At 37.0% G+C, this 15,255-nt stretch overlaps 1 long non-coding RNA gene across 2 annotated transcripts in view; it reads right to left on the bottom strand.

The window, feature by feature from the left end:
* The window catches only part of LOC146004783 (uncharacterized), a 58,528-nt gene extending 44,894 nt beyond the window's left edge, over window positions 1–13,634 (bottom strand). Inside the window, exon 1 of one of the 2 annotated variants that reach the window (XR_014443965.1) lies at window positions 13,614–13,634. This is a non-coding gene — a long non-coding RNA (uncharacterized LOC146004783). Of the gene's footprint in view, window positions 1–13,439; window positions 13,567–13,613 lie in introns of those variants that run through there. The other variant, XR_014443964.1, reaches the window with a different exon arrangement.
* Window positions 13,635–15,255: the final 1,621 nt, after the last annotated feature.

Below are 15,255 nucleotides of genomic sequence, written 5' to 3'. Positions count from 1 at the left end.
TAATCATATGGATATACCCCCTTCCGCCTAATTAATTTCAGGTCCTGATTTGGAAACAAAGCACATGTGATTTTGAATTGATCATCAGATAATTGAGTGGCCAGTGTAGTCAGGCTAGCCGATAAAATTCTGTAGGAATCAAGAAATCTTATGTGAATAGGAACACCATTAACTTTAATTATTTTGCTAATAGCAATATATTTCTCATCATTTTCAGCTAAAATAATTAAATTCTGCTTGTCAAACCCCTCATATCTGATCAGATGATGAAAATCATAATTAGATGCTCCATGGTAAAATATAGGGATAAATTTTGGTCTGTGGATCTGAATATTGCAGCTATTACACAGGGCCATTTTGAATTTACCATCTGTATGAGAATGGTGATGAACCTTGATTTTTGTATCTGAAAATTCAGAATCACATACTGGGCATTTTTCTGCATTGTTGAAATCTTCAATCTGTTTCTCTGTTAAAGGCAACATGGGTTTTGATTTTAATAAGACATTAGATGCTATGTCACGGCACTAATTTTCTATTCTATGTGCAAATTCTTTGATGGCATCTGCTCCCATGTATGAATCTTTTTTACTAACTACACCATCCTGTACAATCACATAATAAAAGCTGGAAGTTTCATGTAGCTGGTATGGTGTAATTGAAGATTCTTTAGGATCTGGGCTACAGAATGCAAAAGGTTTGAGATTTGATTCAAAATCAGAGACTATATATGCTGGGTGTTCCAACAAGGCTTCAAACTTATTGAATTTTGCATTTTCACTTGGCATTGGCATCACCATATGAACAGGTTTATAGTTGCCACAGTATTTCAGATGCTCAATTAACTTGTTTTTGGCAATTTCTGCATTCTCTTCCCGAACCCCTTTCAACATTTTTTGACCATAAAATACAGTTAAGCATCTTCGGCACAACTTGAATATTGTATTGGATTTGTCTAGTTGTGTTCTGACTAAAGCTTCAAGATTATGTATCAGAGTGTAATGATTTGTGCCATCCCCTTTAATTAAGAGCAGATCAATCGGAACAGCAGATTCATCATCAAGTGTACTGATTCTGAGAGGATCTATCAAGCAATTGTCACGGGTAGAACAAGTAAATACATTAATAGATAATTGTCTGCCATTGATGTGCCTGGCCTTTTTTCAAATTTATCAATATTCTGAACAGACATTGGATATTCTAAACCCTCCATTGCCTCATTAAAAATATGTTCATGCTGTTTATAATAACTTATTCTCTCAGGATGCCTTAAAACTGGATACAAAGCAGCTAAAATACACCACAAAAAGCATTTCTGGTCGGTTTTTTCAATATTGACCACGGCTCTTTTGTTTTTAATATTGGCTGGTAATAACAAATATGTAGATCCTTGTAATGGGTTGAATTCAGAAATATTAACATATAACTTGTGTGGAGATCCGCATAGGCTCCATCCTGACTCTTTTCCCGCAAATTCAGAGTGTTTAATATTCAATTGATCTATTAAACTGCTTATTATTTTGTCTGAATTTGCATTTGAATATACCGGTACAGTTTCTGTTATGTGGGGCTGTGTAAATGTTGTGCCATTTGGCTTCTTATATTGTGTAAACAATTTGAGGGACAGCTTATAAGAGCCATTTTGTGCATTTAGAATTGCCTGCACATCAGGATTTATACTGTTCAAAAAAGTCTTAATTCCACATTTTGGCTCTGATACAAACCGGTAATCCCTTAATTGGCCATTAAAACTGCTATGGATGGGTTCATAGCGTGGCTGCTTTGCTGGTCCAGCATTAACAGGTGTTTCATGCTTCCTTTTGATTACAATATTTTTGATTTTGCATTTTTGTTGTTGTTTATTATATACAATTTCTTGGGATTCAAATCAAAATTCTATGCTTAATAAAAAATATCAGTTGGGTTCAGCAGTGTGATTTGTATGTGTGTATGTGTGTGAATATTTTTGGCTTTGGTATTTATATAAAATTTCTTGGGGTTCAAATCAAAACTCTATACTTAATAAAAAATATCAGTTGGGTTCTACAATGTGCTTTGTGTGTGTGTGTGTGTGTGTGTGTGTGTGTGTGTGTGTGTGTGTGTGTGTGTGGGTGGGTGGGTGTGGGTGTGTTAATACGTTTGGCGTAGTTTTAGGTGTGGCCAAAAAAAATATCAAGAGGGGCATATTTTTGACAGGTTTATGGACAACAATCTCACAGAAGTGCCTTTTGTAAGTGTGGACAAATCAATCTGAGGGGGGTCATACTTTCTCAGGAAATTCCCGAGCGCATTTTTACAAAAATCTTGGATTAGACGGGGTTCCACACTTGAGCAAAAAGCTCATATGGGCATGTTGAGCAAGTTTTAAGTGTAGACAAATCAATCTGAGGGGGGTTCATACTTTCCTGAGTTTATAATACAGTCAATTACACTACTAAAAAACATTGATTTTTTCTACCTGGCAAAGAATTTTTCTAAAATTCCGAAGCAGCTGATCCGAGACAACAGCAATTTTATATGTGTGTTTCATCAAGATCATACCAACCTCAAACACATACATGATGAATATGTAGGTGGGGACTTGAGCTACAATAATTTTTCCAAGTTTTGCAGTAGGTGCTGGAATCAAAACAGTTATGGGTTTGTCACAATTGATATGACAAGAAAACCCAATAGTGGCAAATACAGAAATAAAATCAACAATTTTCTAGACATTGAAACATATATAAATAAGCATGAAAAGGCCAATCGTTGATGATCTTAAATTAAGAGATTATCTTGTAAGAAGATTTAAGGGATGGAAATCAGAGAACCGAGGAATTTATGAACAACACAAACAAACAGAGCAACCTATTATTGATGATATTAGTGAATTAGGTAAAAATATCAAAACAGTTACAGAGCAAAATCAAAATTTGATCATTGAGCTTGTACCTGTAGCTGCAAGGAACATATTATATTATCCAATCACCCCACTTTCCAGTATTCATACACCTAGTCCTGTTGCTCCTCGAAGAATTGAAGCTACTCAGGATCCTATTAAATTGGGTCTTCTTGCTCAAAAATATTTAAGCACACCTAAAGACAACAAAGATGAGGTCTTTGGCTTATATGCTGACACAGAGCGTGATGGTAGCATCATACATAGAATTGGCAATTTCAGAGTAACATTTATGGGAGATGATATCATTGTATATTCAGAATCTCATCTTGGAGAAAAAGGTGGTTTTGTTAAATATCCCAACACACCTGGATTGTGGGAACTGTTGACTAGGAAAAGGCCTGGCAGCTATACAGATCAAGATTATGAGCATTACAAAGAAATATTAATAAAATCAGATGCTCTATACCAGAACATTGATCCCACACAAAAAAGAGTCAAGTCTAGCAGTGGAGCAAAATACAACAATTTAATCAAGCCCATATGGTCACAAATTAAGACTGGCAGTGGAATCACACAATACAACACCCTGCCTAAAGAATTTGTCTGTGTTGATGATGTCAGGAAACTTGTAGATAGGTTATTGGTGATAGCTGGGGAGGAAAATGCTAGCAACCACAATTTTTACAATGAAAAGGTTGGAATTATGGACATGATAAGCACAAAATTGTCTAATTTTATAGTGAATGACACTAAGGGGATTGGATATCTTATAAAAATTATTAATACTCTACCACCTAAATTTTGGAATATTTCTGAGGGTCGGGGGTTGGTGAATGACATTATAAACAAGCTGCCATTTGAACTACATATTCCAGGCTATCAGTATTGTGGTCCAGGCACAAAATTGGACCATAGATTAAACAGGGGTGATCCTGGTGCTAATCCCCTAGATGCTGCTTGTAGAGACCATGACATAGCATACAACACACATTCTGATCTTGACAAGAGACATGTTGCAGACAAGAAATTAGAAGAGGCTGCATTTGGTAGATTTGTAAGCAAAGATGCTTCTTTGAGTGAAAAAATATCAGCATTGGGGACCACCATAGCTATGAACACCAAACAAAAACTGGGGTGGGGGCTGTGAATATGTATATAATAAACCTACAATGAAGGCCAAGGGTGTTATGTATCAAATACCTTATGCAGGTCTTAAATCTCTTAAAACTATTGATAGCCTTTTAACCAAAAAGCAGCGCAAGAAAAAAAGCTCTTGTCTTGCCAAGGGCCATGGTATGAAATTGTTGCTTAGTACCCCCCAATTAAAAAAATTACAACAATCTAGAAAAAAATCACATGTGGGGGGTTTCATATTTACTATCCCGGCCATCTTAGCAGCACTTGGGGCTGTTGGGAGCTTGGCTGGGGGATCAGCTGCCATAGCAAAAACAGTAATAGATGCCAAGAAAAATAAGGCAGAATTAGATGAAATAAAGCGCCATAACCTGGCCATGGAGAAACAAGGCAAAGGTGTTAAGAGAGCCATGAATAAGTTTAAAAAAAACAAGAGCCGCTTACAAACCAAGATATTGAAGCTTTAATCAAGCCACTGGGCATAAAAGATTTTAGAGGTGTGTACATGTCTGATTCTTTACCAGAACAACCATTCAACAAAGAGTGTGGCATTGTTAATTTGGATAAGTACAAAAATCAGGGCACTCACTGGATTTGTTATCTTAAATATTTAAACAATGAGGCATTTGTGCTTGATTCATTTGGAGGTGTTCCACCTGAAAATTTAGTAAAATATCTAAAATCAACTAATCTTTATTACAATAATGCCCGTGTTCAAAACGTCAAAGATGTTAATTGTGGACATTTGTGTTTATCTGTTCTTAGATATATGTCTCAAATAAATAAACCATCAATTGAAAATTTTCAAAAAGCCCTGTGGTATTTTAAACATCATGGGGGTATTCCATCTCACCAGCCAAAATTCAATATTGAAACTCAAATTACATGATGATATAGTGTAACCCAAAACAATAGCTCTCAGAGCATTTTATGGCATGTACTTGATCCCTAATATTACACACCACAACAACAAAATTGCAGTAGGGGATCAAAAAATTGTCATCACTCCAGGGCAATATAATCTGTCCACTCTAAATGCTCAATTACCCAGAGGTATAGTATTAAGTCAAAATTCTGTCACTCACAGAGTAGAGATTGTATCAGCTACAGAAACAGTGGATCTGGGTACTATAGGAGAGCTGTTAGGCTTTGAGAACAACACAAAACTTGAACCAGCCATCAAACACACTGCTATTAATATACCTAAATTCTTAGCCATAGAGACTCTGAATATTCACTGTAATGTGGCCGAGGGTATGATCACCAAATCAAATGGCATAGGCACTCACAAACAAACTGGCATCATTGCAACATTCAAACCTAATTCTGAATTTATGGAGCCAATCATCTACACTCCATCCCCAACATTATATTTTCCTGTGTGCCATAATAGAATAGATTATATTGAATTGATGGTCACTAATGAAAAAGAAGAAATAATTAATTTTGCTGGAGCCACAACAACTGCAATCATAGATATTAATATTTAAATAAAAATACATACAAAAAAAATGGAAAATATTGAGAGTAATGAGCTACAATCATTCCCCCCAAACAGGAGTACATTTGCAAATTTAAATCAACCCAACACAGAAATTGAGGTTGATCTTGATGTAGGGGATGGCTTTATACACCCCCACAGAGCAGATCTATACATCAAATTTGATGTTGTAAAGCTCGATGGTACAGATTATCCGGCAAATTCAAATATAAAATTGGTGGATAATTTTGTTCCGCATCTGTTCTCTGAAATTGAGATCAGAAAACATGGTGTTGTTATAAACAGAGTGGATTATCCCGGCATTACCTCCACAGCTTTGGCCACACTAAAATTATCCAAAACCGAGGCATTATACTACAAAATAGGTGGATTTGAGGCTGGTGATAAAAATATATATCTAAGAGCCACACAGTGCTGTTCCCTATGCGCCTGTTGCCAGGATTCTTCTCAGATTACAAAGATATTATGTTGAAGGGTGGTTTAAGAATTACATTTAGAAGAGCTGCCAATGATAATAATGCTTTGATGAGGTACAGCACATTAAACTCTACAGGGGAAGCTCTGCCCAATACCCTACCTGATGAGGGCAAGTGCATTATTCAGACTATGGAGATAAGAATCCCAGTTGTTGAATATGAAGCCAGTTATGCTCTTAAATACAAAGCAGATATAATAAAAAATCCACAGATTCCTTTACAATTTTATACATATCAATGTGTACAAAAACCTGCAACTGGTACTTATTATGAGTTTGATGCTACAAATTCATTCCCCAGTATACAATATGACATGCCGGATTTTGTGGTGGTTCTGTTTCAGACTGGAAGGCACAATAATCAGGAAAAAATTTCAAGTAGATTTGATAACTGCAACATCAAGAACATATATCTTAAAAATGGTAAAAATGAGGTATTTCCTAGAGAAAATTATAATTTAGACATTTCCAAGGATGATTTCCTTAAATTATATGAAGCATTTACAGCATACAAAAGGGTCACTACTGGCAATACTGACATGTATTACACACCAGATGAATTCAAAACACAGAGACCCATGTTTGTCATCAACACTTCAAAAAGGAAACAAGTTGTGGTTAATGACAGGACAAACATTAAAATTATCTGTGAATTTCACCATACACTCCCTGATGACACTATATGTAGTGTTATTCTCATAGGTGAAAAATCATATGTTTATGATGTAAGAAATGAGAGAGTCACAGAGCAATTCTAGAAGAATTACATTGTTTTAGTACTAGATATACAAGTTGAGCCTGGTGCCCAATTGAACCTAAACCGGAAGTAAATATGTGTGTGTGTGTGTGTGTGTGTGTGTGTGTGTGAGGGGTGTGTGTGGGTGGGTGTATGTGGGTGGGTGGGTGGGTGGGTGTGAGTGTGTGTTAATACGTTTGGCCTAGTTTTAGGTGTGGGCAAAAAAAATATCAAGAGGGGCATATTTTTAACAAATTGATGGACAACAATCTCACAGAAGTGCCTTTTATAAGTGTAGGCAAATCAATCTGAGGGGGCTCATCATTTGTACACTAGGATTCAAAATTCTTATAATTAAGAGCATATCACACTTGAAGAATTGGGGAATAAGGGCATCTTGGCATAATTTTAAGTGTGGGAAAATCGGGCTGTTTAATCAAATGAGCTCATCATTTGTACACTTGTAAGTGGTGCTGGTTGTAGTATCAATTACACTACTAACACCTACTTGGCAAATATAAATAAAAATGTCTTGGCCGCCATGTTGGATCGAAGTACAGGGTGCGGCAGCGTTCATAGTAGGATATTAATAGCACACCATGAGGAAGTAAATGCATTTTATTTATTAGTTATTATGTAAATTAATAGTTAAAAGTATGCCATTTGATAAAGTGTAAGTCATTGTCCAATTGGGTGGATTAATGTTTGAATATAACCCCTCTCAAATGATGCCCCCTCTGCACAATACATTCATCCAGGCGACATTGGAAGCTTTCCATAACTCGTCGTAACATATTCCCTGGGATATTGCCGACGGCAGTTCTTATGCGGTCCTTCAACTCAGGAATGGTGTCACAACGTGTTCGGGAAACTTCTTGCTTCAGGTACTCCCAAAGGGAAAAGTCGGCACATGACAGATCGGGTGACCGTGGCGGTCAGGAGATGTCACCGAAACGGGAAATTACTCTTCCTGGGAATGTCTGTCGCAAAAAAGCCATGCAATTTCTGGCTGTATGCGAGGTTGCACCTTCTTGTTGAAATCATAATTGTTCCATATCCACATTCAACATCCCTAGTTGAGGAAGAACGAAGTCTTGCAGCATAATTAGGTAGCGTTCACTCGTGACAGTTACAGCCTGACCGATGTTTATTCTCGAAAAAAATAAGGGCCAATAATCCCAAAGGAAGGAATTCCTCACCACACTGTGACACGAGAACTATGCAATGGCTTGATGTGCAGTTCATGTGGGCTTACATCACTCCAATAACGCAAATTCTGTTTATTCACTGTACCACATAACTCGAAATGAGCTTCATCTGACATCATGATGGTGTCCAACATTTCGGAATTTTGGCGAAGGAGATCACGCATCGTTAAGCAGAATGTTTCTCGTGAAACCCAATCGCTAGGCTTAATTTCCTGCACAATCTGCAGCTTATGTGGGTGAAAATGGAGATCTTCATGCAATATTCTCCTGAATGACATTTGCAAATTTTGCGAATGTTGGCGGGCAGATTTTTTTGGGCTACGCAATATTGCAGCACGAACATTTTCCACGGCTTCTGGTGTCCGCACAGTTCTTTCACTTCTTCCTGGTTTACGATTATACGCAGCGGCCGTTAATCGAAATGCACTAACCCACCTCAGAATGGTCCGTCTATCTGGAACTTTCCCATGACGGCCCATGTTGAAATTTTACCTAAATAGACGCTGGCTAGTAATTACAGAGTCATTATTCTTGAAATAACTTTCCACAACAAAGGCACGATGCTGTACACTCCACTGATCCATCTCACTCTAACAATCGAAATGGCACCTCATTAGTACACGAATGCCTGTTCCTTCATATGTTTGTCTCTCTAAATTTTCCCAATATACAGGGCATTCTCTTGGCAGAAAGCGTTTCGTCTTATTCCCTTTTCGCTATTCCGTTATACGGTCGTATTCACCGGGTTGCGTGACTTTTCGGACACTCTGTATAATACCATTTTGTCCATGGGTAAATTTTTGACATGGTTTATGGCACCGTGCACATAGATATATATATCTAATAGAAATCAATGCCCGTGCTAAATATTTGAACAGTCTCATTAAAGCAAACGATAAATATACGTAATGTAACTATATTCCTTGGTTGCAAAAAACCTGCATCAGATTGTGGGCTAGTTGTTATTCGTTTCCTTCTTTATCGTTATGTATTACGTCACAAGTCATGTGGACGAAGGAAGGGAAGTCTCTCGCGTTGTATGCAGGATTCTCGCTTTTGCTCTGGCAGACGTTGGGTTCACATTTTACTTTGGTTTTGTGTAATCGGTGATGTCTGAAGTGATCGTCTCTGTCCTAGTAGTATTGATAATATAATTAAGTTTAATTTAATTTAATATTAGTATTATACAGGGTTAGTCAAAAGTATCGCAACAGGCAAGTTATAACGAGAACCGTGGACGGAGGAAAATCACATCTTGCAAGTGAGAATTTTTGCGGAAACTGCATAGAATGGGGGTGTGGCCAGCATGGCAGTCATCTTGCATTCAGCCATATTGGATATCACACAATATTTTCAAATGGAATAGCGTATGTATGACACATCAATTTAGTCTAGAATCGTTCCACAAATGACAATCCAAACTCATTTTGGACCTATCGCCATTCGTGGAAGAGATAGGGTGTACTACGTTAGACTGCAAAAAATGAGATTTGTCTGAAAGAATTGTTTACTGTATTCTTGTGGGTAACTGTGCACTGCAACTAAACAGAGAGCATGCACAGGAAAACATGATATTGACTTGCAGAATGCCTCAAAGCAAGTGCTCACACTGCTTCCCTTCGACTGTCTGACAATGCTATGTCAACCGACCGTAAAAACTGCAAGGTGCACGTTGTAGCGTATCCCGAGACAGTCCTCTTGTTTCGTCCGCAATGCGACTCTGTAGATCATTCAGGTAGTGTGGTTTGGTGCAATACACTTTGTCCTTTATGTGCCTCCATAAAGTAATCCTGGCAACGCTGGTTGCCAATATATGCGGATTTTCCACAGAAGATTGTAACACATCCAAAGAAACTGCCTGGTCGCTACACGATTTCGGCCTTCCTGATCGCACACGGTCCCTAACACTTCCACTTGCTGCAAAACGTCGAATGCTTCTTTCGACGGTTGACTTCGAAATTGGGTTACGTTCATGGAACGTAGCATTAAATAACTGTCTCACCTCGGTATACGATCGCTTGCGATCTCCATAGCCACGCATCATTAATAACGTAATACGTTCTCGTTCACTGAGCTCCATTTTGACCACTGATACGGACACAAATCTTCTTCCTTTGGCACAACACTCACCAACATGAGCGACATGCAGAACTTTCGCAAGGACGATAACAAATGCAACTGATCTTCGAGGAAGATGACTGCAATTTACAAGGGATGTGTACAGGTAGAGTCCATATCCAAACGAATACTGTTATTGCTGTCCGTAGAAGGGAAAGTAATGATGCTCTTAATTCGTCAAATAGGATTGTTAGCTACAAAAGAGTATATTACTCTGTTGTAAGGAAGAATTGTTTAGACTGGCATTCTTTAATTCGCTAATTTGCGATATTATGTTATTTTCAACAAACTATCAAAGCAACCCGGGGAAAGGACTAAAGGCAGGAAAGGAAGAAACGGAGATAAGTAGAAGTAACAGCCTCGAAGTAAGGTACCATCCCGGCGTCCGCCTGGGGAAACTGAGGAAAACCGATTTCCCGATATATCACCCCAACATGCTGGACATTTCCCAGAGTTCAGTGCAACGAATTTGAGTGTGTAGTAAGTTTAAACCCTACAAAGTGAGTTTAGGCACGAAGTGACGAGAGATGACTGTGATCGCCGTATTAAAGTTTGCGAAGTAATGATGCGAAATATCGATAACGATAGTATTCATCTCAATGACATTGTATTCTCTGATGAAGTGATATTTATGTTAAACAGACATGTGAACCGACATAACTGTAACTATTGGAGCGATGAAAACCCGCATTGGATGATGGTACATCATACCCAGTATCAACAGAAACTAAATGTTTGGGTAGGAATGATAACAGGCATTATTCTTGGCCCTTTCGTCATTGACGGCAATCTGACAGATGAGAAGTATTTGACAATGCTTCGTGAGCAGTTTTTCCCTGCCATGCACGGGACTTTAATCGTGTTTAGTTCCAACAGGACGGAGCGCTATGAACGGGGTGTTCGACAATACTTACATGAAACCTTTCCACAACGATGGATTATAAGACGACGTATGATCGACGATAGATCTCACGATATATCGCCCCTTTATTACTTCCTATGGGGGCACATGAAGGACAAAGTGTATCGCATCACACCACACTACCTGAATGATCTACAGAATCGCATTGTGGACAAAACAAGAGGACTGTCTCGGGATACGCTACAACGTGCACCTTGCAGTTTTTACGGTCGGTTGACATAGCATTGTCAGACAGTCGAAGGGAAGCAGTGTGAGCACTTGCTTTGAGGCATTCTGCAAGTCAATATCATGTTTTCCTGTGCATGCTCTCTGTTTAGTTGCAGTGCACAGTTACCCACAAGAATACAGTAAACAATCCTTTCACAAATCACATTTTTTGCAGTCTAACGTAGTACACCCTATCTCTTCCACGAATGGCGATAGGTCCAAAATGAGTTCGGATTGTCATTTGTGGAACGATTCTAGACTAAATTGATGTGTCATACATACGCTATTCCATTTGAAAATATTGTGTGATATCCAATATGGTTGAATCCAAGATGGCTGCCATGATATCCACACCCTCATTCATTGTAGTTTCCGCACCAATACCCACTTGCAGCATGTGATTTTTCTCCGTCCACGGGTCTCTTTATTACTAACATGTCCGATTCTTTTGACTAACCCTGTATGTCTTAGTTAATTGTTTTTCTTGTGAGCACTATTTCTTCATTTTGTGATTAATACTATCATTACACAGACCGATATTTCAGATTTAACCGATATCTACTAATCATGTCCCGTCGCGTTCAATTCCATTTAGAATTTCCCTCATGCGAATTGCTGATTCATGGATACTATTTTTAACGTAAAAGTAAGAATTAAAACTTTGAACCAACCCTAAAACAATAAAAGAACTACAATCTGATTGTGGAATACGTGTTGTTGGCCTGGATAAGTATATTTGTATTTGTATTTACAGTTATTAATGTTAATCAGACTTATATTTCAAATATCATACAATTTACTGATTGAATTGTTGTTTGAAATATCTTTTTTATATAAGATAAAATGTGATATACAATCAAAAGTTCTGTGTGAGTTTCATCATTATACTATTGAAAATAACATTTATTTTTCTTACGCCCCATAAAACACTTCTGACTATGCTAAGATATAATGTTAAGGTACTTAAATTGTCAACCCTTAGCACTTACAATTGTGGAGGAATCTTTTTAACAGGTATCTAAATGATATGTGATAGTACTGAGGGTGGTGATAGCAAGCATAAATTTTTCAGTTTCTGTTTCTGATACTGTAATTACTATGGCAACATTTGTGTAGTTTGTTAATGAAACTAATAAAAATATGTTACATTTTTTTCCAGTGAAACGAAATCATTCTGAATTAAAGCATTCCACCGAATATGGCTGTATGGCACATTTCGGTGATTGCGAAAACAACGGATAAAACCTGTAATATGTTACTGTACTACAATAAAAAAACCTTATGCAAGCACAGTATCAATCCTTAAGCAACATCTGACCTTATAACTGGCCAGTTTGTAGCCCGTAGTCGCAGGGCCGCAGCATGATTCCACTCGTAACTCAGCACATTCCTAAAAGTGCCATACAACGTCATTCGGTGGAATGCTTCAATTGTAACTTAAAATAGGAACTTAAACATTTTTATAGTATTTTTACCTGAATTGTGGTGATTTTCTAATGATATTTCCAAAAATATCAGCTGGCATGTTGACTTACAGATTAATGATATTGACAGTATTTATGATTTAACATATTTATTGATACATTTTTCTACACAATATGTTTGCTACGTTTGCCATACGTTTGCCGACTGTATCGCCGTTTCTTCATTTCGTAGTGTGATTATGTCAACGAGCACAGACTATTACTGATTGTGGATGATATTGCAAATTCCAGCTATATTCAGTGCACAAAGAATTATTTGTACAAATGACGTTACTTGATTATATTTTGCAATGTAATCATGTAAGAAAAATCAGAATTACAAGCATTTCATGATTTTACTATGGTGTTACGTTATTAGAAATATGAAATACATAAAATGCAAATCTATATTCGTCCATACCAATTTCCGTCCAAGTTTTCTGAATTGGTGCTGACTCTATGTTGCTACGAATGAAAGTGGAGTTAGTGGAGTTAAATTATTTACAATTCACAACTCTTTCACACTCGTCCCCCGTGGAGGAGTGGTTAGCACATTGCGCTACAAGTCCTGAGATCCAGGAGATCCCGACCTGGTTATGGATGTGTGTAAGTGTCTATTCATCAATTTCATCAATTTCATCCCCATCCTCGCAATTTAGCAGAAAGTGGAACAAGAAGCGAAGTAAAATAAAGCAAATCAATCAATCAATCAATCTTCAAGTTCCATCAAGTTACGTACATCAAATCACAAGAGAAAGAAGTGATGCAATTTACCTAGTATTTTAACTTACAACAGTACGATCAACTTGTCCTGATAACACACATACGAAGACTCTTTCTAATGTTGAAGGAGAACCAGGAGGCTCAAGGCAGAATCCACATACCGATAATAATGGAAAACTGTCCTGCTCAATGGGACGTATTTCGATTAGTTAATGTGTGCTTCACCTGAAATTATAACAAACCTTTCAATTGTGTTCTTCTCCTTCTTCTAGCTCCTTACAAAGGCAAAAAGAAAGTTCATCAAACAAAGCAAACGAAGATGAAGTGTGAACGAGCTTCTCTATTGTTCGTAAACTATTTTACTTGGTGGAATGATTTTTATTACAGCAGTTCAGTAAATTTTTAAAAACCGGTCACCAAGCGTTAACTAAAATCGTTATATATTATCAAGTAAGCGCGACGGTAGGATAATGGCATTAGAATGTTGTCATAATCCTTGTTTCCGATATTCAACTTTGACGTGACCTTGAATTACGATTCGCTAGTTACAAGTTAATATTTAATATTTTCTTCCCTTGTTACGTACGTATGGAACATATAATCGTGCAGTTTCTGAATGTTTATTTTAAACAAATAACTTGTCTCTAGTAATATCAATGGAACATTCTACTTTGCCACTGTCTTCTATCAGACCCAGAACAAGAAATATCGCTTCAAATTATTGTTTAGCCTAGTTGTATCAGATAACGTTTTATTTAAAGTCGAAATTAGATATTTGTGTTCTGAAGTTGGTGAATATATTTTCAATATTGCGTGACGTCACGTTTACCGCTATGTTTTTTAGGAAAGCAAATACGAAAGGAAATAGGAAAAGCGAACATAGAAATTGTATTAGAAAGCAAAATAAATCGGATGGGAATAATTTGAATAATGGAGGAAATAAGTACAGAGGGAGAGATGAAAAGAATGCAAGAGAAAATACATATTTTTCCGTACCTAGAGTATCTTTAAGAAGGATATATCCTATCGTTTCATCTTATGGAATATTATTGCGAAAAGCTTATAAAATAATTGTAAGCACTTGTTGTGTCTATTAGTCCGTTCTTATATTTTTATCTGTCAGCAAATCCCGGATCTTTTTTACTCCCAAGATTCACCTTAAAAACCCACGAAAGACTTATTACCGAATGGTCCTAGCCGTATTAAAACGTTCTCAACGCGCTGATAGCTAATGCTTCACTAAACATGAAGCAGACTTTTAAACTTTTAATGTTCTCTCAAGTGATTTTATAGGCCACTTAACTAATTGCACGGTAGAAGCGTTTTGCTTTGGTTCCTTGCTATTATCATAACTTGACAGGAGATATGCAACATTTTGATTGGTCGTGGCGTGGCTAATGCACAATCGACTGTGCCTTCTGAAACTTTCTTGCAAGACTTTGTTTTGGTTTGCGTTTCGTACGAGATCCCAGAAACACCAATAAAAACAAAGCAACGTCGTCTAAAATATAAATGTATAAATAAATAAATGTTACTTGAATATACTCAAAATATTATGTATAAACAGGCAACAAATAAGACAGATATAATTTTAGCAGTATCCTTACCTTCCATACATATGTAGAAGGGACTATTTCTGAATGGATGTGTATTTATTTTAAATATGTTTTTAAGGAATAATATGTTATATTATGTTTGATCTTGTATTTGATTTACCATAACTATTCAAAAGAAAATATTAAAAATATACTGTTATCATCTAGCCTTTGTACTTGCACGTATGCACAAGGAGTAATATCTAAATGGATGCGAATGTGTATTATGAACAAGTAATTACACTCTGACAATATCTATGGATGCAACCGCATACCTGAAACTGTTTAG

Source organism: Lepisma saccharinum, chromosome 22, assembly GCF_977018435.1.
Source record: "Lepisma saccharinum chromosome 22, izLepSacc3.1, whole genome shotgun sequence".
Classification (NCBI taxonomy): Eukaryota; Metazoa; Arthropoda; class Insecta; order Zygentoma; family Lepismatidae; genus Lepisma; species Lepisma saccharinum.
Note: the sequence above shows the minus strand (reverse complement) of the source record. Positions and strands in the feature narration are given on the sequence as shown.